The sequence below is a fragment of the Microcebus murinus genome, unplaced genomic scaffold, assembly GCF_040939455.1.
Source record: "Microcebus murinus isolate Inina unplaced genomic scaffold, M.murinus_Inina_mat1.0 scaf006_hap2_Mmur4.0, whole genome shotgun sequence".
In the NCBI taxonomy this organism is placed as follows: Eukaryota; Metazoa; Chordata; class Mammalia; order Primates; family Cheirogaleidae; genus Microcebus; species Microcebus murinus.
The window spans coordinates 695,280-717,149 of record NW_027438952.1 but is presented as its reverse complement, the minus strand read 5'-3'; the positions used below and the strand labels follow the sequence as shown (position 1 = coordinate 717,149).

Sequence of the window (21,870 nt, the reverse complement as noted above, 5' to 3'; positions counted from 1 at the left end):
GGGCACCCCAGGGAGGCCCAGGGGCTGGCTGGACAACGCGGTCTGCTCGGGTGCTTTGGAGGAGCAACCGATGCCCTTTGGACTTTGGTAGCAGCGTCTCAGGTGTCTCTGAGCCCTGCGCCATGTCGGGGAGGAGGCGGGAGGGGCCGCGACCTGCAGTCGTGTTCCCGGGGTGGCACGGCATGTGGCTTCTTCCACAGGCTGCTTGGCCTGGGCTCCCTGCACCTGGGCCTTTGGGGGACTGGCCCTGTGCTTGCCAACGCTTCCTGCAGGGACCCGGAGCTGGGAGGTGGCATCTCCCAGCCCTGGGCCGGGCAGAGCCCCAGCGGGCCATGCCCACAACCTCTCTCAGCACGGGTCCCCCAGAAGGCTCCTTTGGGACCAGGATTCTCCTGCGGGTGACTTCTTAAAGTCTGGCCCCTGGATGGAGGGGCACCGGGAGCAGAGGAGCCGGAAGCGGAAGGGGGTGCCCATGCGAGGGGACATTTTCAGGCCAAGTACCAGCTTCAGCCTGATCCTCCTGGGAACCCCGGGGTGTACGTCGTCACACCTCCTGGTTGTCCCGCTCTGAGACAAGGAGCCGGGCTTCGCATTCCCACAGCAGCCAGTCGTGGGCTGAGGACACCTGGGGCCTTGGGAACTCCCTGGCTTCTCTTTGGATTACCATTTGGAGCTGCTTGGGAATCGTGCCGCCACACACACCCGAGTGCAGGTGTCTTCTGCACAGACTGCGGGCCTCGCGCTTCTGAATGCCACTGGCTCGCCACCCACCCACGGGTGAACCTGGTCAGGGTGCTTTCTCTAAGGAGCCGACTCTGATCCGGGCGGGCTACCGGTGTCTCTGTTTGCTCGTTTCTTTCTTCCATTTCGGGAAAGTCTGCCTTACTGGGTGTGGAAATCTCCTATGCCTTTCCTCGCCTATTCTGTCAGCTTTAAAATTCTCTTTCAGTTGCCACCCTCACAGATGGATTAGGAAACTCTTTCCGGTGCACTCATTAGTGAAATGACCTCAAGGAAGCTCGAATCCAATATCTAATCGCCGGCTTTTAGCAAGTCCACACCCGAGGGTGGTTGGGGTCCAATCCAGCCCCGGGCCAGGCCCAGGCCCCTTGGACTGGGCCACAGGAGGACACGGAGCAGGGTCCCGGCCCCCACGGGAGCGGTGCCGGCAGTTCTCCAAGGGCTTGGGGGTTTTCCAGAGGTAGGAGATGGAGGGGACTGATTTCTTCAGCGCCCCCCAAACCACCCCGCCCCACCCCAGCCATGGGACACATCCCGAGAGACGCCCCTACACTCGCTCCCCTCCCCCATGCGCTGTGCCCCAGCCCTGGCCCTGGGGAATAGGCGGCAGCCCGCCCACCCACAGGGCGGGGGCGCAGCTGACAGGGGTTGTGCGGGAGGGCGGCCCCTGGCTGGGGTCAAAGGGTGAGCGCGCGTGCGCAGTCAGCGGCGGCGCGCTGGGGGTGGGGGCGGGTAGGTGAAGGAGGCGAGGTGAGGAGAGGAGGGGGGCTGGAAGGTCTCCACCTTGGCGGGTCCAGCCGTGGAGGCGCATCGTGTCTGTGTGTGTGTGTGTGTGTGTGTGTGTGTGTGTGTGTGTGTGTGTAGACAGCCCCCCACCCCACCCCACCCCGCCCCGTCCCTCACCTCAGTCCTCCGGAGTCCGCCCGACCGGGTCGGCCAACTGCACAGGCCCGGCGCGGGTCAGCGCTATCGCGGGGAAGCGCAGTGAGGCTGGCCTCTTGAGCGGGGCAGGGGCGCCCTCCGCGGTCTAGGGCCACACCACCCCGAACGCGCCCCGTCTCGTCTGATCTCCGAAGCTAAGCAGCGTCGGGCCTGGTTAGTACTTGGATGGGAGACCGCCTGGGAATCCCGGGTGCCCTAGGCTTTTTTTTTTTTTTTTTTTTTTTTTTTTTTTTGCCTGTTGCTCTGTCCCCTTGCCCGGAGCGCGGCGGGGCGGCGGTCCGGCGGATCACCCCCACCCTCAGCGCCCGCCGCGGTGCCTGCCGCCCCAGCCCGCACCGTGGGGCCTCCTCTTGTCCCAAGCCGGGACACCGCCGCCGCGGGGCAGCATGCGTGCCATCTGGACTGTCCGGTCTCAGTCCAAAGGTCTGGTCTGTGGGAAACGACACGCTGGAGGAAACCTGGAGAGTCTGAGAGGGGAGGGAGTTCCGGAAGGATTCCAGGATGTCACTTTGAGCGAGTATGTGACCAGAACTCGTCCCGTTGCTTTTGGGGTTCTATGGGCTACACGTAGGAATCTCTGGTGGTGGCACTGGAGGTTGGGGGATCCGGAGTCACACCCAGACCTGCTCGACAGGCCTCCTTTTACTTTTCTTTTCGGATTCATGTTCTTAGAAAGTGTCTCTTATCTCTATTATTGCATTTTCTTTTCTCTCTCCTTTCTAGCAGATGATGGGAGTACAAGTATTGAGGTGACATGTGTTGCCCGTGCCCCCCTCCCCCCTGTCTCCTTATTTATTTCTCATTCTCTCCCAGCGTATTGTGGGGGTACCAATGTTCAGGTCGGGTGCATTGCTCTTTCCCCGCCTCCCCCCTCGGGTCAGAGCTTCAAGTGCGCCCATCCCCCAGTCGGTGCGCACCCACCCCCTCCCTAATGGATGTGTATGCCCACCCCCTCCCCACGCCCGCCCGACACCCACCCGATGAAGGTGATTCCTCGCTGTCCACTTAGGTGTCCATCCGTTCCTACCAATTTGCCGGTGAGCGCGCGCACGTGGTGCTCGTGTGTCCGTTCTTGGGACACCTGGCCTACTGGAACGGGTTCCAGCTCTGGCCAGGAGAACACGAGAGGCGCCCCCTCACCGCTGCTCCTCACAGCCGAATGGCACTCCGTGGTGTCCACGCGCCACATGTTACTAATGCACTCCTGGATGGATGGGCACTCGGGTCGCTTCCACATCTTTGCGATTGTGAATTGTGCCCTAACTGTCACCCTACCCCTTACCCAGCCCGTCTCCTCTGCCCCTGCCTGACGCGCTCCTCCCCCGCCAGGCCCGTCACTGTCCTCGGCCCCTGCCCCTGCCTGACCGGCCCCTTCCCGCCCCGGCCCGTCACCGTCACCGTCACCGTCACCGTCCTCTGCCCCTGCCTGACAGGCTCCTCTCCGCCCGGCCCACCACCTGGGCCACTGCCTGACTCGCTCCTCCCCGGCCAGGCCCGTCACTGTCCTGGGCCCCCGCCTGACCGGCTCCTTCCCGCCCGGCCTGTCACCGTCCTCGGCCCCTGCCTGACACGCTCCTCCCCGCCCGTCACCGTCCTCGGCCCCTGCCTGACCGGCTCCTCCGTCGCCTGGGCCTTCCAGGGGCTTGGTGTGGACGCTGCTTCCAGGAAGCCCTCCAGGAACCCGGCAGCAGGGCGGCCGCAGCAGTCTGGCGCAGGCATCGCTAAGTCGCCTGCCTGCCGGGGACGGGGACGTGCCCCGCTGTGCCGCGGGGGCCCAGCCTGGTGTCTTCCCTGAGGCCCTGGGGCTGCCGCTCCCCGCAAGGGGAGAGCCTCGGAGGTGGGGACCGCCTCCTGATGGGGACGTCCACGCAGCTCTCCACGTCGGATTCCGGGGCTCTCTGTCCTGCCTGAAGGCCCAGCTGGCCTGCGGGTCCTTAGAATGGCAGGAACATCCTCAAACTGATATTGCGAGTCCGGGGGTTGTCTGCACTTTTGTGCTGGGCACCCCAGGGAGGCCCAGGGGCTGGCTGGACAACGCGGTCTGCTCGGGTGCTTTGGAGGAGCAACCGATGCCCTTTGGACTTTGGTAGCAGCGTCTCAGGTGTCTCTGAGCCCTGCGCCATGTCGGGGAGGAGGCGGGAGGGGCCGCGACCTGCAGTCGTGTTCCCGGGGTGGCACGGCATGTGGCTTCTTCCACAGGCTGCTTGGCCTGGGCTCCCTGCACCTGGGCCTTTGGGGGACTGGCCCTGTGCTTGCCAACGCTTCCTGCAGGGACCCGGAGCTGGGAGGTGGCATCTCCCAGCCCTGGGCCGGGCAGAGCCCCAGCGGGCCATGCCCACAACCTCTCTCAGCACGGGTCCCCCAGAAGGCTCCTTTGGGACCAGGATTCTCCTGCGGGTGACTTCTTAAAGTCTGGCCCCTGGATGGAGGGGCACCGGGAGCAGAGGAGCCGGAAGCGGAAGGGGGTGCCCATGCGAGGGGACATTTTCAGGCCAAGTACCAGCTTCAGCCTGATCCTCCTGGGAACCCCGGGGTGTACGTCGTCACACCTCCTGGTTGTCCCGCTCTGAGACAAGGAGCCGGGCTTCGCATTCCCACAGCAGCCAGTCGTGGGCTGAGGACACCTGGGGCCTTGGGAACTCCCTGGCTTCTCTTTGGATTACCATTTGGAGCTGCTTGGGAATCGTGCCGCCACACACACCCGAGTGCAGGTGTCTTCTGCACAGACTGCGGGCCTCGCGCTTCTGAATGCCACTGGCTCGCCACCCACCCACGGGTGAACCTGGTCAGGGTGCTTTCTCTAAGGAGCCGACTCTGATCCGGGCGGGCTACCGGTGTCTCTGTTTGCTCGTTTCTTTCTTCCATTTCGGGAAAGTCTGCCTTACTGGGTGTGGAAATCTCCTATGCCTTTCCTCGCCTATTCTGTCAGCTTTAAAATTCTCTTTCAGTTGCCACCCTCACAGATGGATTAGGAAACTCTTTCCGGTGCACTCATTAGTGAAATGACCTCAAGGAAGCTCGAATCCAATATCTAATCGCCGGCTTTTAGCAAGTCCACACCCGAGGGTGGTTGGGGTCCAATCCAGCCCCGGGCCAGGCCCAGGCCCCTTGGACTGGGCCACAGGAGGACACGGAGCAGGGTCCCGGCCCCCACGGGAGCGGTGCCGGCAGTTCTCCAAGGGCTTGGGGGTTTTCCAGAGGTAGGAGATGGAGGGGACTGATTTCTTCAGCGCCCCCCAAACCACCCCGCCCCACCCCAGCCATGGGACACATCCCGAGAGACGCCCCTACACTCGCTCCCCTCCCCCATGCGCTGTGCCCCAGCCCTGGCCCTGGGGAATAGGCGGCAGCCCGCCCACCCACAGGGCGGGGGCGCAGCTGACAGGGGTTGTGCGGGAGGGCGGCCCCTGGCTGGGGTCAAAGGGTGAGCGCGCGTGCGCAGTCAGCGGCGGCGCGCTGGGGGTGGGGGCGGGTAGGTGAAGGAGGCGAGGTGAGGAGAGGACGGGGGCTGGAAGGTCTCCACCTTGGCGGGTCCAGCCGTGGAGGCGCATCGTGTCTGTGTGTGTGTGTGTTTGTGTGTGTGTGTGTGTGTGTGTGTGTGTGTGTGTGTGTGTGTGTAGACAGCCCCCCACCCCACCCCACCCCGCCCCGTCCCTCACCTCAGTCCTCCGGAGTCCGCCCGACCGGGTCGGCCAACTGCACAGGCCCGGCGCGGGTCAGCGCTATCGCGGGGAAGCGCAGTGAGGCTGGCCTCTTGAGCGGGGCAGGGGCGCCCTCCGCGGTCTAGGGCCACACCACCCCGAACGCGCCCCGTCTCGTCTGATCTCCGAAGCTAAGCAGCGTCGGGCCTGGTTAGTACTTGGATGGGAGACCGCCTGGGAATCCCGGGTGCCCTAGGCTTTTTTTTTTTTTTTTTTTTTTTTGCCTGTTGCTCTGTCCCCTTGCCGGGAGCGCGGCGGGGCGGCGGTCCGGCGGATCACCCCCACCCTCAGCGCCCGCCGCGGTGCCTGCCGCCCCAGCCCGCACCGTGGGGCCTCCTCTTGTCCCAAGCCGGGACACCGCCGCCGCGGGGCAGCATGCGTGCCATCTGGACTGTCCGGTCTCAGTCCAAAGGTCTGGTCTGTGGGAAACGACACGCTGGAGGAAACCTGGAGAGTCTGAGAGGGGAGGGAGTTCCGGAAGGATTCCAGGATGTCACTTTGAGCGAGTATGTGACCAGAACTCGTCCCGTTGCTTTTGGGGTTCTATGGGCTACACGTAGGAATCTCTGGTGGTGGCACTGGAGGTTGGGGGATCCGGAGTCACACCCAGACCTGCTCGACAGGCCTCCTTTTACTTTTCTTTTCGGATTCATGTTCTTAGAAAGTGTCTCTTATCTCTATTATTGCATTTTCTTTTCTCTCTCCTTTCTAGCAGATGATGGGAGTACAAGTATTGAGGTGACATGTGTTGCCCGTGCCCCCCTCCCCCCTGTCTCCTTATTTATTTCTCATTCTCTCCCAGCGTATTGTGGGGGTACCAATGTTCAGGTCGGGTGCATTGCTCTTTCCCCGCCTCCCCCCTCGGGTCAGAGCTTCAAGTGCGCCCATCCCCCAGTCGGTGCGCACCCACCCCCTCCCTAATGGATGTGTATGCCCACCCCCTCCCCACGCCCGCCCGACACCCACCCGATGAAGGTGATTCCTCGCTGTCCACTTAGGTGTCCATCCGTTCCTACCAATTTGCCGGTGAGCGCGCGCACGTGGTGCTCGTGTGTCCGTTCTTGGGACACCTGGCCTACTGGAACGGGTTCCAGCTCTGGCCAGGAGAACACGAGAGGCGCCCCCTCACCGCTGCTCCTCACAGCCGAATGGCACTCCGTGGTGTCCACGCGCCACATGTTACTAATGCACTCCTGGATGGATGGGCACTCGGGTCGCTTCCACATCTTTGCGATTGTGAATTGTGCCCTAACTGTCACCCTACCCCTTACCCAGCCCGTCTCCTCTGCCCCTGCCTGACGCGCTCCTCCCCCGCCAGGCCCGTCACTGTCCTCGGCCCCTGCCCCTGCCTGACCGGCCCCTTCCCGCCCCGGCCCGTCACCGTCACCGTCACCGTCACCGTCCTCTGCCCCTGCCTGACAGGCTCCTCTCCGCCCGGCCCACCACCTGGGCCACTGCCTGACTCGCTCCTCCCCGGCCAGGCCCGTCACTGTCCTGGGCCCCCGCCTGACCGGCTCCTTCCCGCCCGGCCTGTCACCGTCCTCGGCCCCTGCCTGACACGCTCCTCCCCGCCCGTCACCGTCCTCGGCCCCTGCCTGACCGGCTCCTCCGTCGCCTGGGCCTTCCAGGGGCTTGGTGTGGACGCTGCTTCCAGGAAGCCCTCCAGGAACCCGGCAGCAGGGCGGCCGCAGCAGTCTGGCGCAGGCATCGCTAAGTCGCCTGCCTGCCGGGGACGGGGACGTGCCCCGCTGTGCCGCGGGGGCCCAGCCTGGTGTCTTCCCTGAGGCCCTGGGGCTGCCGCTCCCCGCAAGGGGAGAGCCTCGGAGGTGGGGACCGCCTCCTGATGGGGACGTCCACGCAGCTCTCCACGTCGGATTCCGGGGCTCTCTGTCCTGCCTGAAGGCCCAGCTGGCCTGCGGGTCCTTAGAATGGCAGGAACATCCTCAAACTGATATTGCGAGTCCGGGGGTTGTCTGCACTTTTGTGCTGGGCACCCCAGGGAGGCCCAGGGGCTGGCTGGACAACGCGGTCTGCTCGGGTGCTTTGGAGGAGCAACCGATGCCCTTGGGACTTTGGTAGCAGCGTCTCAGGTGTCTCTGAGCCCTGCGCCATGTCGGGGAGGAGGCGGGAGGGGCCGCGACCTGCAGTCGTGTTCCCGGGGTGGCACGGCATGTGGCTTCTTCCACAGGCTGCTTGGCCTGGGCTCCCTGCACCTGGGCCTTTGGGGGACTGGCCCTGTGCTTGCCAACGCTTCCTGCAGGGACCCGGAGCTGGGAGGTGGCATCTCCCAGCCCTGGGCCGGGCAGAGCCCCAGCGGGCCATGCCCACAACCTCTCTCAGCACGGGTCCCCCAGAAGGCTCCTTTGGGACCAGGATTCTCCTGCGGGTGACTTCTTAAAGTCTGGCCCCTGGATGGAGGGGCACCGGGAGCAGAGGAGCCGGAAGCGGAAGGGGGTGCCCATGCGAGGGGACATTTTCAGGCCAAGTACCAGCTTCAGCCTGATCCTCCTGGGAACCCCGGGGTGTACGTCGTCACACCTCCTGGTTGTCCCGCTCTGAGACAAGGAGCCGGGCTTCGCATTCCCACAGCAGCCAGTCGTGGGCTGAGGACACCTGGGGCCTTGGGAACTCCCTGGCTTCTCTTTGGATTACCATTTGGAGCTGCTTGGGAATCGTGCCGCCACACACACCCGAGTGCAGGTGTCTTCTGCACAGACTGCGGGCCTCGCGCTTCTGAATGCCACTGGCTCGCCACCCACCCACGGGTGAACCTGGTCAGGGTGCTTTCTCTAAGGAGCCGACTCTGATCCGGGCGGGCTACCGGTGTCTCTGTTTGCTCGTTTCTTTCTTCCATTTCGGGAAAGTCTGCCTTACTGGGTGTGGAAATCTCCTATGCCTTTCCTCGCCTATTCTGTCAGCTTTAAAATTCTCTTTCAGTTGCCACCCTCACAGATGGATTAGGAAACTCTTTCCGGTGCACTCATTAGTGAAATGACCTCAAGGAAGCTCGAATCCAATATCTAATCGCCGGCTTTTAGCAAGTCCACACCCGAGGGTGGTTGGGGTCCAATCCAGCCCCGGGCCAGGCCCAGGCCCCTTGGACTGGGCCACAGGAGGACACGGAGCAGGGTCCCGGCCCCCACGGGAGCGGTGCCGGCAGTTCTCCAAGGGCTTGGGGGTTTTCCAGAGGTAGGAGATGGAGGGGACTGATTTCTTCAGCGCCCCCCAAACCACCCCGCCCCACCCCAGCCATGGGACACATCCCGAGAGACGCCCCTACACTCGCTCCCCTCCCCCATGCGCTGTGCCCCAGCCCTGGCCCTGGGGAATAGGCGGCAGCCCGCCCACCCACAGGGCGGGGGCGCAGCTGACAGGGGTTGTGCGGGAGGGCGGCCCCTGGCTGGGGTCAAAGGGTGAGCGCGCGTGCGCAGTCAGCGGCGGCGCGCTGGGGGTGGGGGCGGGTAGGTGAAGGAGGCGAGGTGAGGAGAGGAGGGGGGCTGGAAGGTCTCCACCTTGGCGGGTCCAGCCGTGGAGGCGCATCGTGTCTGTGTGTGTGTGTTTGTGTGTGTGTGTGTGTGTGTGTGTGTGTGTGTGTGTGTGTGTGTGTGTAGACAGCCCCCCACCCCACCCCACCCCGCCCCGTCCCTCACCTCAGTCCTCCGGAGTCCGCCCGACCGGGTCGGCCAACTGCACAGGCCCGGCGCGGGTCAGCGCTATCGCGGGGAAGCGCAGTGAGGCTGGCCTCTTGAGCGGGGCAGGGGCGCCCTCCGCGGTCTAGGGCCACACCACCCCGAACGCGCCCCGTCTCGTCTGATCTCCGAAGCTAAGCAGCGTCGGGCCTGGTTAGTACTTGGATGGGAGACCGCCTGGGAATCCCGGGTGCCCTAGGCTTTTTTTTTTTTTTTTTTTTTTTTTTTTTTGCCTGTTGCTCTGTCCCCTTGCCGGGAGCGCGGCGGGGCGGCGGTCCGGCGGATCACCCCCACCCTCAGCGCCCGCCGCGGTGCCTGCCGCCCCAGCCCGCACCGTGGGGCCTCCTCTTGTCCCAAGCCGGGACACCGCCGCCGCGGGGCAGCATGCGTGCCATCTGGACTGTCCGGTCTCAGTCCAAAGGTCTGGTCTGTGGGAAACGACACGCTGGAGGAAACCTGGAGAGTCTGAGAGGGGAGGGAGTTCCGGAAGGATTCCAGGATGTCACTTTGAGCGAGTATGTGACCAGAACTCGTCCCGTTGCTTTTGGGGTTCTATGGGCTACACGTAGGAATCTCTGGTGGTGGCACTGGAGGTTGGGGGATCCGGAGTCACACCCAGACCTGCTCGACAGGCCTCCTTTTACTTTTCTTTTCGGATTCATGTTCTTAGAAAGTGTCTCTTATCTCTATTATTGCATTTTCTTTTCTCTCTCCTTTCTAGCAGATGATGGGAGTACAAGTATTGAGGTGACATGTGTTGCCCGTGCCCCCCTCCCCCCTGTCTCCTTATTTATTTCTCATTCTCTCCCAGCGTATTGTGGGGGTACCAATGTTCAGGTCGGGTGCATTGCTCTTTCCCCGCCTCCCCCCTCGGGTCAGAGCTTCAAGTGCGCCCATCCCCCAGTCGGTGCGCACCCACCCCCTCCCTAATGGATGTGTATGCCCACCCCCTCCCCACGCCCGCCCGACACCCACCCGATGAAGGTGATTCCTCGCTGTCCACTTAGGTGTCCATCCGTTCCTACCAATTTGCCGGTGAGCGCGCGCACGTGGTGCTCGTGTGTCCGTTCTTGGGACACCTGGCCTACTGGAACGGGTTCCAGCTCTGGCCAGGAGAACACGAGAGGCGCCCCCTCACCGCTGCTCCTCACAGCCGAATGGCACTCCGTGGTGTCCACGCGCCACATGTTACTAATGCACTCCTGGATGGATGGGCACTCGGGTCGCTTCCACATCTTTGCGATTGTGAATTGTGCCCTAACTGTCACCCTACCCCTTACCCAGCCCGTCTCCTCTGCCCCTGCCTGACGCGCTCCTCCCCCGCCAGGCCCGTCACTGTCCTCGGCCCCTGCCCCTGCCTGACCGGCCCCTTCCCGCCCCGGCCCGTCACCGTCACCGTCACCGTCACCGTCCTCTGCCCCTGCCTGACAGGCTCCTCTCCGCCCGGCCCACCACCTGGGCCACTGCCTGACTCGCTCCTCCCCGGCCAGGCCCGTCACTGTCCTGGGCCCCCGCCTGACCGGCTCCTTCCCGCCCGGCCTGTCACCGTCCTCGGCCCCTGCCTGACACGCTCCTCCCCGCCCGTCACCGTCCTCGGCCCCTGCCTGACCGGCTCCTCCGTCGCCTGGGCCTTCCAGGGGCTTGGTGTGGACGCTGCTTCCAGGAAGCCCTCCAGGAACCCGGCAGCAGGGCGGCCGCAGCAGTCTGGCGCAGGCATCGCTAAGTCGCCTGCCTGCCGGGGACGGGGACGTGCCCCGCTGTGCCGCGGGGGCCCAGCCTGGTGTCTTCCCTGAGGCCCTGGGGCTGCCGCTCCCCGCAAGGGGAGAGCCTCGGAGGTGGGGACCGCCTCCTGATGGGGACGTCCACGCAGCTCTCCACGTCGGATTCCGGGGCTCTCTGTCCTGCCTGAAGGCCCAGCTGGCCTGCGGGTCCTTAGAATGGCAGGAACATCCTCAAACTGATATTGCGAGTCCGGGGGTTGTCTGCACTTTTGTGCTGGGCACCCCAGGGAGGCCCAGGGGCTGGCTGGACAACGCGGTCTGCTCGGGTGCTTTGGAGGAGCAACCGATGCCCTTTGGACTTTGGTAGCAGCGTCTCAGGTGTCTCTGAGCCCTGCGCCATGTCGGGGAGGAGGCGGGAGGGGCCGCGACCTGCAGTCGTGTTCCCGGGGTGGCACGGCATGTGGCTTCTTCCACAGGCTGCTTGGCCTGGGCTCCCTGCACCTGGGCCTTTGGGGGACTGGCCCTGTGCTTGCCAACGCTTCCTGCAGGGACCCGGAGCTGGGAGGTGGCATCTCCCAGCCCTGGGCCGGGCAGAGCCCCAGCGGGCCATGCCCACAACCTCTCTCAGCACGGGTCCCCCAGAAGGCTCCTTTGGGACCAGGATTCTCCTGCGGGTGACTTCTTAAAGTCTGGCCCCTGGATGGAGGGGCACCGGGAGCAGAGGAGCCGGAAGCGGAAGGGGGTGCCCATGCGAGGGGACATTTTCAGGCCAAGTACCAGCTTCAGCCTGATCCTCCTGGGAACCCCGGGGTGTACGTCGTCACACCTCCTGGTTGTCCCGCTCTGAGACAAGGAGCCGGGCTTCGCATTCCCACAGCAGCCAGTCGTGGGCTGAGGACACCTGGGGCCTTGGGAACTCCCTGGCTTCTCTTTGGATTACCATTTGGAGCTGCTTGGGAATCGTGCCGCCACACACACCCGAGTGCAGGTGTCTTCTGCACAGACTGCGGGCCTCGCGCTTCTGAATGCCACTGGCTCGCCACCCACCCACGGGTGAACCTGGTCAGGGTGCTTTCTCTAAGGAGCCGACTCTGATCCGGGCGGGCTACCGGTGTCTCTGTTTGCTCGTTTCTTTCTTCCATTTCGGGAAAGTCTGCCTTACTGGGTGTGGAAATCTCCTATGCCTTTCCTCGCCTATTCTGTCAGCTTTAAAATTCTCTTTCAGTTGCCACCCTCACAGATGGATTAGGAAACTCTTTCCGGTGCACTCATTAGTGAAATGACCTCAAGGAAGCTCGAATCCAATATCTAATCGCCGGCTTTTAGCAAGTCCACACCCGAGGGTGGTTGGGGTCCAATCCAGCCCCGGGCCAGGCCCAGGCCCCTTGGACTGGGCCACAGGAGGACACGGAGCAGGGTCCCGGCCCCCACGGGAGCGGTGCCGGCAGTTCTCCAAGGGCTTGGGGGTTTTCCAGAGGTAGGAGATGGAGGGGACTGATTTCTTCAGCGCCCCCCAAACCACCCCGCCCCACCCCAGCCATGGGACACATCCCGAGAGACGCCCCTACACTCGCTCCCCTCCCCCATGCGCTGTGCCCCAGCCCTGGCCCTGGGGAATAGGCGGCAGCCCGCCCACCCACAGGGCGGGGGCGCAGCTGACAGGGGTTGTGCGGGAGGGCGGCCCCTGGCTGGGGTCAAAGGGTGAGCGCGCGTGCGCAGTCAGCGGCGGCGCGCTGGGGGTGGGGGCGGGTAGGTGAAGGAGGCGAGGTGAGGAGAGGAGGGGGGCTGGAAGGTCTCCACCTTGGCGGGTCCAGCCGTGGAGGCGCATCGTGTCTGTGTGTGTGTGTGTGTGTGTGTGTGTGTGTGTGTGTGTGTGTGTGTAGACAGCCCCCCACCCCACCCCACCCCGCCCCGTCCCTCACCTCAGTCCTCCGGAGTCCGCCCGACCGGGTCGGCCAACTGCACAGGCCCGGCGCGGGTCAGCGCTATCGCGGGGAAGCGCAGTGAGGCTGGCCTCTTGAGCGGGGCAGGGGCGCCCTCCGCGGTCTAGGGCCACACCACCCCGAACGCGCCCCGTCTCGTCTGATCTCCGAAGCTAAGCAGCGTCGGGCCTGGTTAGTACTTGGATGGGAGACCGCCTGGGAATCCCGGGTGCCCTAGGCTTTTTTTTTTTTTTTTTTTTTTTTTTTTTTTTGCCTGTTGCTCTGTCCCCTTGCCCGGAGCGCGGCGGGGCGGCGGTCCGGCGGATCACCCCCACCCTCAGCGCCCGCCGCGGTGCCTGCCGCCCCAGCCCGCACCGTGGGGCCTCCTCTTGTCCCAAGCCGGGACACCGCCGCCGCGGGGCAGCATGCGTGCCATCTGGACTGTCCGGTCTCAGTCCAAAGGTCTGGTCTGTGGGAAACGACACGCTGGAGGAAACCTGGAGAGTCTGAGAGGGGAGGGAGTTCCGGAAGGATTCCAGGATGTCACTTTGAGCGAGTATGTGACCAGAACTCGTCCCGTTGCTTTTGGGGTTCTATGGGCTACACGTAGGAATCTCTGGTGGTGGCACTGGAGGTTGGGGGATCCGGAGTCACACCCAGACCTGCTCGACAGGCCTCCTTTTACTTTTCTTTTCGGATTCATGTTCTTAGAAAGTGTCTCTTATCTCTATTATTGCATTTTCTTTTCTCTCTCCTTTCTAGCAGATGATGGGAGTACAAGTATTGAGGTGACATGTGTTGCCCGTGCCCCCCTCCCCCCTGTCTCCTTATTTATTTCTCATTCTCTCCCAGCGTATTGTGGGGGTACCAATGTTCAGGTCGGGTGCATTGCTCTTTCCCCGCCTCCCCCCTCGGGTCAGAGCTTCAAGTGCGCCCATCCCCCAGTCGGTGCGCACCCACCCCCTCCCTAATGGATGTGTATGCCCACCCCCTCCCCACGCCCGCCCGACACCCACCCGATGAAGGTGATTCCTCGCTGTCCACTTAGGTGTCCATCCGTTCCTACCAATTTGCCGGTGAGCGCGCGCACGTGGTGCTCGTGTGTCCGTTCTTGGGACACCTGGCCTACTGGAACGGGTTCCAGCTCTGGCCAGGAGAACACGAGAGGCGCCCCCTCACCGCTGCTCCTCACAGCCGAATGGCACTCCGTGGTGTCCACGCGCCACATGTTACTAATGCACTCCTGGATGGATGGGCACTCGGGTCGCTTCCACATCTTTGCGATTGTGAATTGTGCCCTAACTGTCACCCTACCCCTTACCCAGCCCGTCTCCTCTGCCCCTGCCTGACGCGCTCCTCCCCCGCCAGGCCCGTCACTGTCCTCGGCCCCTGCCCCTGCCTGACCGGCCCCTTCCCGCCCCGGCCCGTCACCGTCACCGTCACCGTCACCGTCCTCTGCCCCTGCCTGACAGGCTCCTCTCCGCCCGGCCCACCACCTGGGCCACTGCCTGACTCGCTCCTCCCCGGCCAGGCCCGTCACTGTCCTGGGCCCCCGCCTGACCGGCTCCTTCCCGCCCGGCCTGTCACCGTCCTCGGCCCCTGCCTGACACGCTCCTCCCCGCCCGTCACCGTCCTCGGCCCCTGCCTGACCGGCTCCTCCGTCGCCTGGGCCTTCCAGGGGCTTGGTGTGGACGCTGCTTCCAGGAAGCCCTCCAGGAACCCGGCAGCAGGGCGGCCGCAGCAGTCTGGCGCAGGCATCGCTAAGTCGCCTGCCTGCCGGGGACGGGGACGTGCCCCGCTGTGCCGCGGGGGCCCAGCCTGGTGTCTTCCCTGAGGCCCTGGGGCTGCCGCTCCCCGCAAGGGGAGAGCCTCGGAGGTGGGGACCGCCTCCTGATGGGGACGTCCACGCAGCTCTCCACGTCGGATTCCGGGGCTCTCTGTCCTGCCTGAAGGCCCAGCTGGCCTGCGGGTCCTTAGAATGGCAGGAACATCCTCAAACTGATATTGCGAGTCCGGGGGTTGTCTGCACTTTTGTGCTGGGCACCCCAGGGAGGCCCAGGGGCTGGCTGGACAACGCGGTCTGCTCGGGTGCTTTGGAGGAGCAACCGATGCCCTTTGGACTTTGGTAGCAGCGTCTCAGGTGTCTCTGAGCCCTGCGCCATGTCGGGGAGGAGGCGGGAGGGGCCGCGACCTGCAGTCGTGTTCCCGGGGTGGCACGGCATGTGGCTTCTTCCACAGGCTGCTTGGCCTGGGCTCCCTGCACCTGGGCCTTTGGGGGACTGGCCCTGTGCTTGCCAACGCTTCCTGCAGGGACCCGGAGCTGGGAGGTGGCATCTCCCAGCCCTGGGCCGGGCAGAGCCCCAGCGGGCCATGCCCACAACCTCTCTCAGCACGGGTCCCCCAGAAGGCTCCTTTGGGACCAGGATTCTCCTGCGGGTGACTTCTTAAAGTCTGGCCCCTGGATGGAGGGGCACCGGGAGCAGAGGAGCCGGAAGCGGAAGGGGGTGCCCATGCGAGGGGACATTTTCAGGCCAAGTACCAGCTTCAGCCTGATCCTCCTGGGAACCCCGGGGTGTACGTCGTCACACCTCCTGGTTGTCCCGCTCTGAGACAAGGAGCCGGGCTTCGCATTCCCACAGCAGCCAGTCGTGGGCTGAGGACACCTGGGGCCTTGGGAACTCCCTGGCTTCTCTTTGGATTACCATTTGGAGCTGCTTGGGAATCGTGCCGCCACACACACCCGAGTGCAGGTGTCTTCTGCACAGACTGCGGGCCTCGCGCTTCTGAATGCCACTGGCTCGCCACCCACCCACGGGTGAACCTGGTCAGGGTGCTTTCTCTAAGGAGCCGACTCTGATCCGGGCGGGCTACCGGTGTCTCTGTTTGCTCGTTTCTTTCTTCCATTTCGGGAAAGTCTGCCTTACTGGGTGTGGAAATCTCCTATGCCTTTCCTCGCCTATTCTGTCAGCTTTAAAATTCTCTTTCAGTTGCCACCCTCACAGATGGATTAGGAAACTCTTTCCGGTGCACTCATTAGTGAAATGACCTCAAGGAAGCTCGAATCCAATATCTAATCGCCGGCTTTTAGCAAGTCCACACCCGAGGGTGGTTGGGGTCCAATCCAGCCCCGGGCCAGGCCCAGGCCCCTTGGACTGGGCCACAGGAGGACACGGAGCAGGGTCCCGGCCCCCACGGGAGCGGTGCCGGCAGTTCTCCAAGGGCTTGGGGGTTTTCCAGAGGTAGGAGATGGAGGGGACTGATTTCTTCAGCGCCCCCCAAACCACCCCGCCCCACCCCAGCCATGGGACACATCCCGAGAGACGCCCCTACACTCGCTCCCCTCCCCCATGCGCTGTGCCCCAGCCCTGGCCCTGGGGAATAGGCGGCAGCCCGCCCACCCACAGGGCGGGGGCGCAGCTGACAGGGGTTGTGCGGGAGGGCGGCCCCTGGCTGGGGTCAAAGGGTGAGCGCGCGTGCGCAGTCAGCGGCGGCGCGCTGGGGGTGGGGGCGGGTAGGTGAAGGAGGCGAGGTGAGGAGAGGAGGGGGGCTGGAAGGTCTCCACCTTGGCGGGTCCAGCCGTGGAGGCGCATCGTGTCTGTGTGTGTGTGTGTGTGTGTGTGTGTGTGTGTGTGTGTGTGTGTAGACAGCCCCCCACCCCACCCCACCCCGCCCCGTCCCTCACCTCAGTCCTCCGGAGTCCGCCCGACCGGGTCGGCCAACTGCACAGGCCCGGCGCGGGTCAGCGCTATCGCGGGGAAGCGCAGTGAGGCTGGCCTCTTGAGCGGGGCAGGGGCGCCCTCCGCGGTCTAGGGCCACACCACCCCGAACGCGCCCCGTCTCGTCTGATCTCCGAAGCTAAGCAGCGTCGGGCCTGGTTAGTACTTGGATGGGAGACCGCCTGGGAATCCCGGGTGCCCTAGGCTTTTTTTTTTTTTTTTTTTTTTTTTTTTTTTGCCTGTTGCTCTGTCCCCTTGCCCGGAGCGCGGCGGGGCGGCGGTCCGGCGGATCACCCCCACCCTCAGCGCCCGCCGCGGTGCCTGCCGCCCCAGCCCGCACCGTGGGGCCTCCTCTTGTCCCAAGCCGGGACACCGCCGCCGCGGGGCAGCATGCGTGCCATCTGGACTGTCCGGTCTCAGTCCAAAGGTCTGGTCTGTGGGAAACGACACGCTGGAGGAAACCTGGAGAGTCTGAGAGGGGAGGGAGTTCCGGAAGGATTCCAGGATGTCACTTTGAGCGAGTATGTGACCAGAACTCGTCCCGTTGCTTTTGGGGTTCTATGGGCTACACGTAGGAATCTCTGGTGGTGGCACTGGAGGTTGGGGGATCCGGAGTCACACCCAGACCTGCTCGACAGGCCTCCTTTTACTTTTCTTTTCGGATTCATGTTCTTAGAAAGTGTCTCTTATCTCTATTATTGCATTTTCTTTTCTCTCTCCTTTCTAGCAGATGATGGGAGTACAAGTATTGAGGTGACATGTGTTGCCCGTGCCCCCCTCCCCCCTGTCTCCTTATTTATTTCTCATTCTCTCCCAGCGTATTGTGGGGGTACCAATGTTCAGGTCGGGTGCATTGCTCTTTCCCCGCCTCCCCCCTCGGGTCAGAGCTTCAAGTGCGCCCATCCCCCAGTCGGTGCGCACCCACCCCCTCCCTAATGGATGTGTATGCCCACCCCCTCCCCACGCCCGCCCGACACCCACCCGATGAAGGTGATTCCTCGCTGTCCACTTAGGTGTCCATCCGTTCCTACCAATTTGCCGGTGAGCGCGCGCACGTGGTGCTCGTGTGTCCGTTCTTGGGACACCTGGCCTACTGGAACGGGTTCCAGCTCTGGCCAGGAGAACACGAGAGGCGCCCCCTCACCGCTGCTCCTCACAGCCGAATGGCACTCCGTGGTGTCCACGCGCCACATGTTACTAATGCACTCCTGGATGGATGGGCACTCGGGTCGCTTCCACATCTTTGCGATTGTGAATTGTGCCCTAACTGTCACCCTACCCCTTACCCAGCCCGTCTCCTCTGCCCCTGCCTGACGCGCTCCTCCCCCGCCAGGCCCGTCACTGTCCTCGGCCCCTGCCCCTGCCTGACCGGCCCCTTCCCGCCCCGGCCCGTCACCGTCACCGTCACCGTCACCGTCCTCTGCCCCTGCCTGACAGGCTCCTCTCCGCCCGGCCCACCACCTGGGCCACTGCCTGACTCGCTCCTCCCCGGCCAGGCCCGTCACTGTCCTGGGCCCCCGCCTGACCGGCTCCTTCCCGCCCGGCCTGTCACCGTCCTCGGCCCCTGCCTGACACGCTCCTCCCCGCCCGTCACCGTCCTCGGCCCCTGCCTGACCGGCTCCTCCGTCGCCTGGGCCTTCCAGGGGCTTGGTGTGGACGCTGCTTCCAGGAAGCCCTCCAGGAACCCGGCAGCAGGGCGGCCGCAGCAGTCTGGCGCAGGCATCGCTAAGTCGCCTGCCTGCCGGGGACGGGGACGTGCCCCGCTGTGCCGCGGGGGCCCAGCCTGGTGTCTTCCCTGAGGCCCTGGGGCTGCCGCTCCCCGCAAGGGGAGAGCCTCGGAGGTGGGGACCGCCTCCTGATGGGGACGTCCACGCAGCTCTCCACGTCGGATTCCGGGGCTCTCTGTCCTGCCTGAAGGCCCAGCTGGCCTGCGGGTCCTTAGAATGGCAGGAACATCCTCAAACTGATATTGCGAGTCCGGGGGTTGTCTGCACTTTTGTGCTGGGCACCCCAGGGAGGCCCAGGGGCTGGCTGGACAACGCGGTCTGCTCGGGTGCTTTGGAGGAGCAACCGATGCCCTTTGGACTTTGGTAGCAGCGTCTCAGGTGTCTCTGAGCCCTGCGCCATGTCGGGGAGGAGGCGGGAGGGGCCGCGACCTGCAGTCGTGTTCCCGGGGTGGCACGGCATGTGGCTTCTTCCACAGGCTGCTTGGCCTGGGCTCCCTGCACCTGGGCCTTTGGGGGACTGGCCCTGTGCTTGCCAACGCTTCCTGCAGGGACCCGGAGCTGGGAGGTGGCATCTCCCAGCCCTGGGCCGGGCAGAGCCCCAGCGGGCCATGCCCACAACCTCTCTCAGCACGGGTCCCCCAGAAGGCTCCTTTGGGACCAGGATTCTCCTGCGGGTGACTTCTTAAAGTCTGGCCCCTGGATGGAGGGGCACCGGGAGCAGAGGAGCCGGAAGCGGAAGGGGGTGCCCATGCGAGGGGACATTTTCAGGCCAAGTACCAGCTTCAGCCTGATCCTCCTGGGAACCCCGGGGTGTACGTCGTCACACCTCCTGGTTGTCCCGCTCTGAGACAAGGAGCCGGGCTTCGCATTCCCACAGCAGCCAGTCGTGGGCTGAGGACACCTGGGGCCTTGGGAACTCCCTGGCTTCTCTTTGGATTACCATTTGGAGCTGCTTGGGAATCGTGCCGCCACACACACCCGAGTGCAGGTGTCTTCTGCACAGACTGCGGGCCTCGCGCTTCTGAATGCCACTGGCTCGCCACCCACCCACGGGTGAACCTGGTCAGGGTGCTTTCTCTAAGGAGCCGACTCTGATCCGGGCGGGCTACCGGTGTCTCTGTTTGCTCGTTTCTTTCTTCCATTTCGGGAAAGTCTGCCTTACTGGGTGTGGAAATCTCCTATGCCTTTCCTCGCCTATTCTGTCAGCTTTAAAATTCTCTTTCAGTTGCCACCCTCACAGATGGATTAGGAAACTCTTTCCGGTGCACTCATTAGTGAAATGACCTCAAGGAAGCTCGAATCCAATATCTAATCGCCGGCTTTTAGCAAGTCCACACCCGAGGGTGGTTGGGGTCCAATCCAGCCCCGGGCCAGGCCCAGGCCCCTTGGACTGGGCCACAGGAGGACACGGAGCAGGGTCCCGGCCCCCACGGGAGCGGTGCCGGCAGTTCTCCAAGGGCTTGGGGGTTTTCCAGAGGTAGGAGATGGAGGGGACTGATTTCTTCAGCGCCCCCCAAACCACCCCGCCCCACCCCAGCCATGGGACACATCCCGAGAGACGCCCCTACACTCGCTCCCCTCCCCCATGCGCTGTGCCCCAGCCCTGGCCCTGGGGAATAGGCGGCAGCCCGCCCACCCACAGGGCGGGGGCGCAGCTGACAGGGGTTGTGCGGGAGGGCGGCCCCTGGCTGGGGTCAAAGGGTGAGCGCGCGTGCGCAGTCAGCGGCGGCGCGCTGGGGGTGGGGGCGGGTAGGTGAAGGAGGCGAGGTGAGGAGAGGAGGGGGGCTGGAAGGTCTCCACCTTGGCGGGTCCAGCCGTGGAGGCGCATCGTGTCTGTGTGTGTGTGTGTGTGTGTGTGTGTGTGTGTGTGTGTGTGTGTAGACAGCCCCCCACCCCACCCCACCCCGCCCCGTCCCTCACCTCAGTCCTCCGGAGTCCGCCCGACCGGGTCGGCCAACTGCACAGGCCCGGCGCGGGTCAGCGCTATCGCGGGGAAGCGCAGTGAGGCTGGCCTCTTGAGCGGGGCAGGGGCGCCCTCCGCGGTCTAGGGCCACACCACCCCGAACGCGCCCCGTCTCGTCTGATCTCCGAAGCTAAGCAGCGTCGGGCCTGGTTAGTACTTGGATGGGAGACCGCCTGGGAATCCCGGGTGCCCTAGGCTTTTTTTTTTTTTTTTTTTTTTTTTTTTTTTGCCTGTTGCTCTGTCCCCTTGCCCGGAGCGCGGCGGGGCGGCGGTCCGGCGGATCACCCCCACCCTCAGCGCCCGCCGCGGTGCCTGCCGCCCCAGCCCGCACCGTGGGGCCTCCTCTTGTCCCAAGCCGGGACACCGCCGCCGCGGGGCAGCATGCGTGCCATCTGGACTGTCCGGTCTCAGTCCAAAGGTCTGGTCTGTGGGAAACGACACGCTGGAGGAAACCTGGAGAGTCTGAGAGGGGAGGGAGTTCCGGAAGGATTCCAGGATGTCACTTTGAGCGAGTATGTGACCAGAACTCGTCCCGTTGCTTTTGGGGTTCTATGGGCTACACGTAGGAATCTCTGGTGGTGGCACTGGAGGTTGGGGGATCCGGAGTCACACCCAGACCTGCTCGACAGGCCTCCTTTTACTTTTCTTTTCGGATTCATGTTCTTAGAAAGTGTCTCTTATCTCTATTATTGCATTTTCTTTTCTCTCTCCTTTCTAGCAGATGATGGGAGTACAAGTATTGAGGTGACATGTGTTGCCCGTGCCCCCCTCCCCCCTGTCTCCTTATTTATTTCTCATTCTCTCCCAGCGTATTGTGGGGGTACCAATGTTCAGGTCGGGTGCATTGCTCTTTCCCCGCCTCCCCCCTCGGGTCAGAGCTTCAAGTGCGCCCATCCCCCAGTCGGTGCGCACCCACCCCCTCCCTAATGGATGTGTATGCCCACCCCCTCCCCACGCCCGCCCGACACCCACCCGATGAAGGTGATTCCTCGCTGTCCACTTAGGTGTCCATCCGTTCCTACCAATTTGCCGGTGAGCGCGCGCACGTGGTGCTCGTGTGTCCGTTCTTGGGACACCTGGCCTACTGGAACGGGTTCCAGCTCTGGCCAGGAGAACACGAGAGGCGCCCCCTCACCGCTGCTCCTCACAGCCGAATGGCACTCCGTGGTGTCCACGCGCCACATGTTACTAATGCACTCCTGGATGGATGGGCACTCGGGTCGCTTCCACATCTTTGCGATTGTGAATTGTGCCCTAACTGTCACCCTACCCCTTACCCAGCCCGTCTCCTCTGCCCCTGCCTGACGCGCTCCTCCCCCGCCAGGCCCGTCACTGTCCTCGGCCCCTGCCCCTGCCTGACCGGCCCCTTCCCGCCCCGGCCCGTCACCGTCACCGTCACCGTCACCGTCCTCTGCCCCTGCCTGACAGGCTCCTCTCCGCCCGGCCCACCACCTGGGCCACTGCCTGACTCGCTCCTCCCCGGCCAGGCCCGTCACTGTCCTGGGCCCCCGCCTGACCGGCTCCTTCCCGCCCGGCCTGTCACCGTCCTCGGCCCCTGCCTGACACGCTCCTCCCCGCCCGTCACCGTCCTCGGCCCCTGCCTGACCGGCTCCTCCGTCGCCTGGGCCTTCCAGGGGCTTGGTGTGGACGCTGCTTCCAGGAAGCCCTCCAGGAACCCGGCAGCAGGGCGGCCGCAGCAGTCTGGCGCAGGCATCGCTAAGTCGCCTGCCTGCCGGGGACGGGGACGT

The 21,870-nt window shown here is 64.3% G+C and overlaps 6 pseudogenes; all 6 read left to right on the top strand.

Annotated features, from left to right (window-relative positions):
* The first annotated feature begins 1,766 nt into the window (after window positions 1–1,766).
* On the top strand, window positions 1,767–1,885 carry LOC142866549 (uncharacterized; annotated as a pseudogene).
* A 3,579-nt stretch (window positions 1,886–5,464) lies between these two features.
* LOC142866548 (uncharacterized) lies at window positions 5,465–5,583 on the top strand (annotated as a pseudogene).
* A 3,573-nt stretch (window positions 5,584–9,156) lies between these two features.
* LOC142866547 (uncharacterized) lies at window positions 9,157–9,275 on the top strand (annotated as a pseudogene).
* A 3,563-nt stretch (window positions 9,276–12,838) lies between these two features.
* On the top strand, window positions 12,839–12,957 carry LOC142866546 (uncharacterized; annotated as a pseudogene).
* A 3,563-nt stretch (window positions 12,958–16,520) lies between these two features.
* LOC142866545 (uncharacterized) lies at window positions 16,521–16,639 on the top strand (annotated as a pseudogene).
* A 3,562-nt stretch (window positions 16,640–20,201) lies between these two features.
* LOC142866544 (uncharacterized) lies at window positions 20,202–20,320 on the top strand (annotated as a pseudogene).
* The last annotated feature ends 1,550 nt before the right edge of the window (window positions 20,321–21,870 follow it).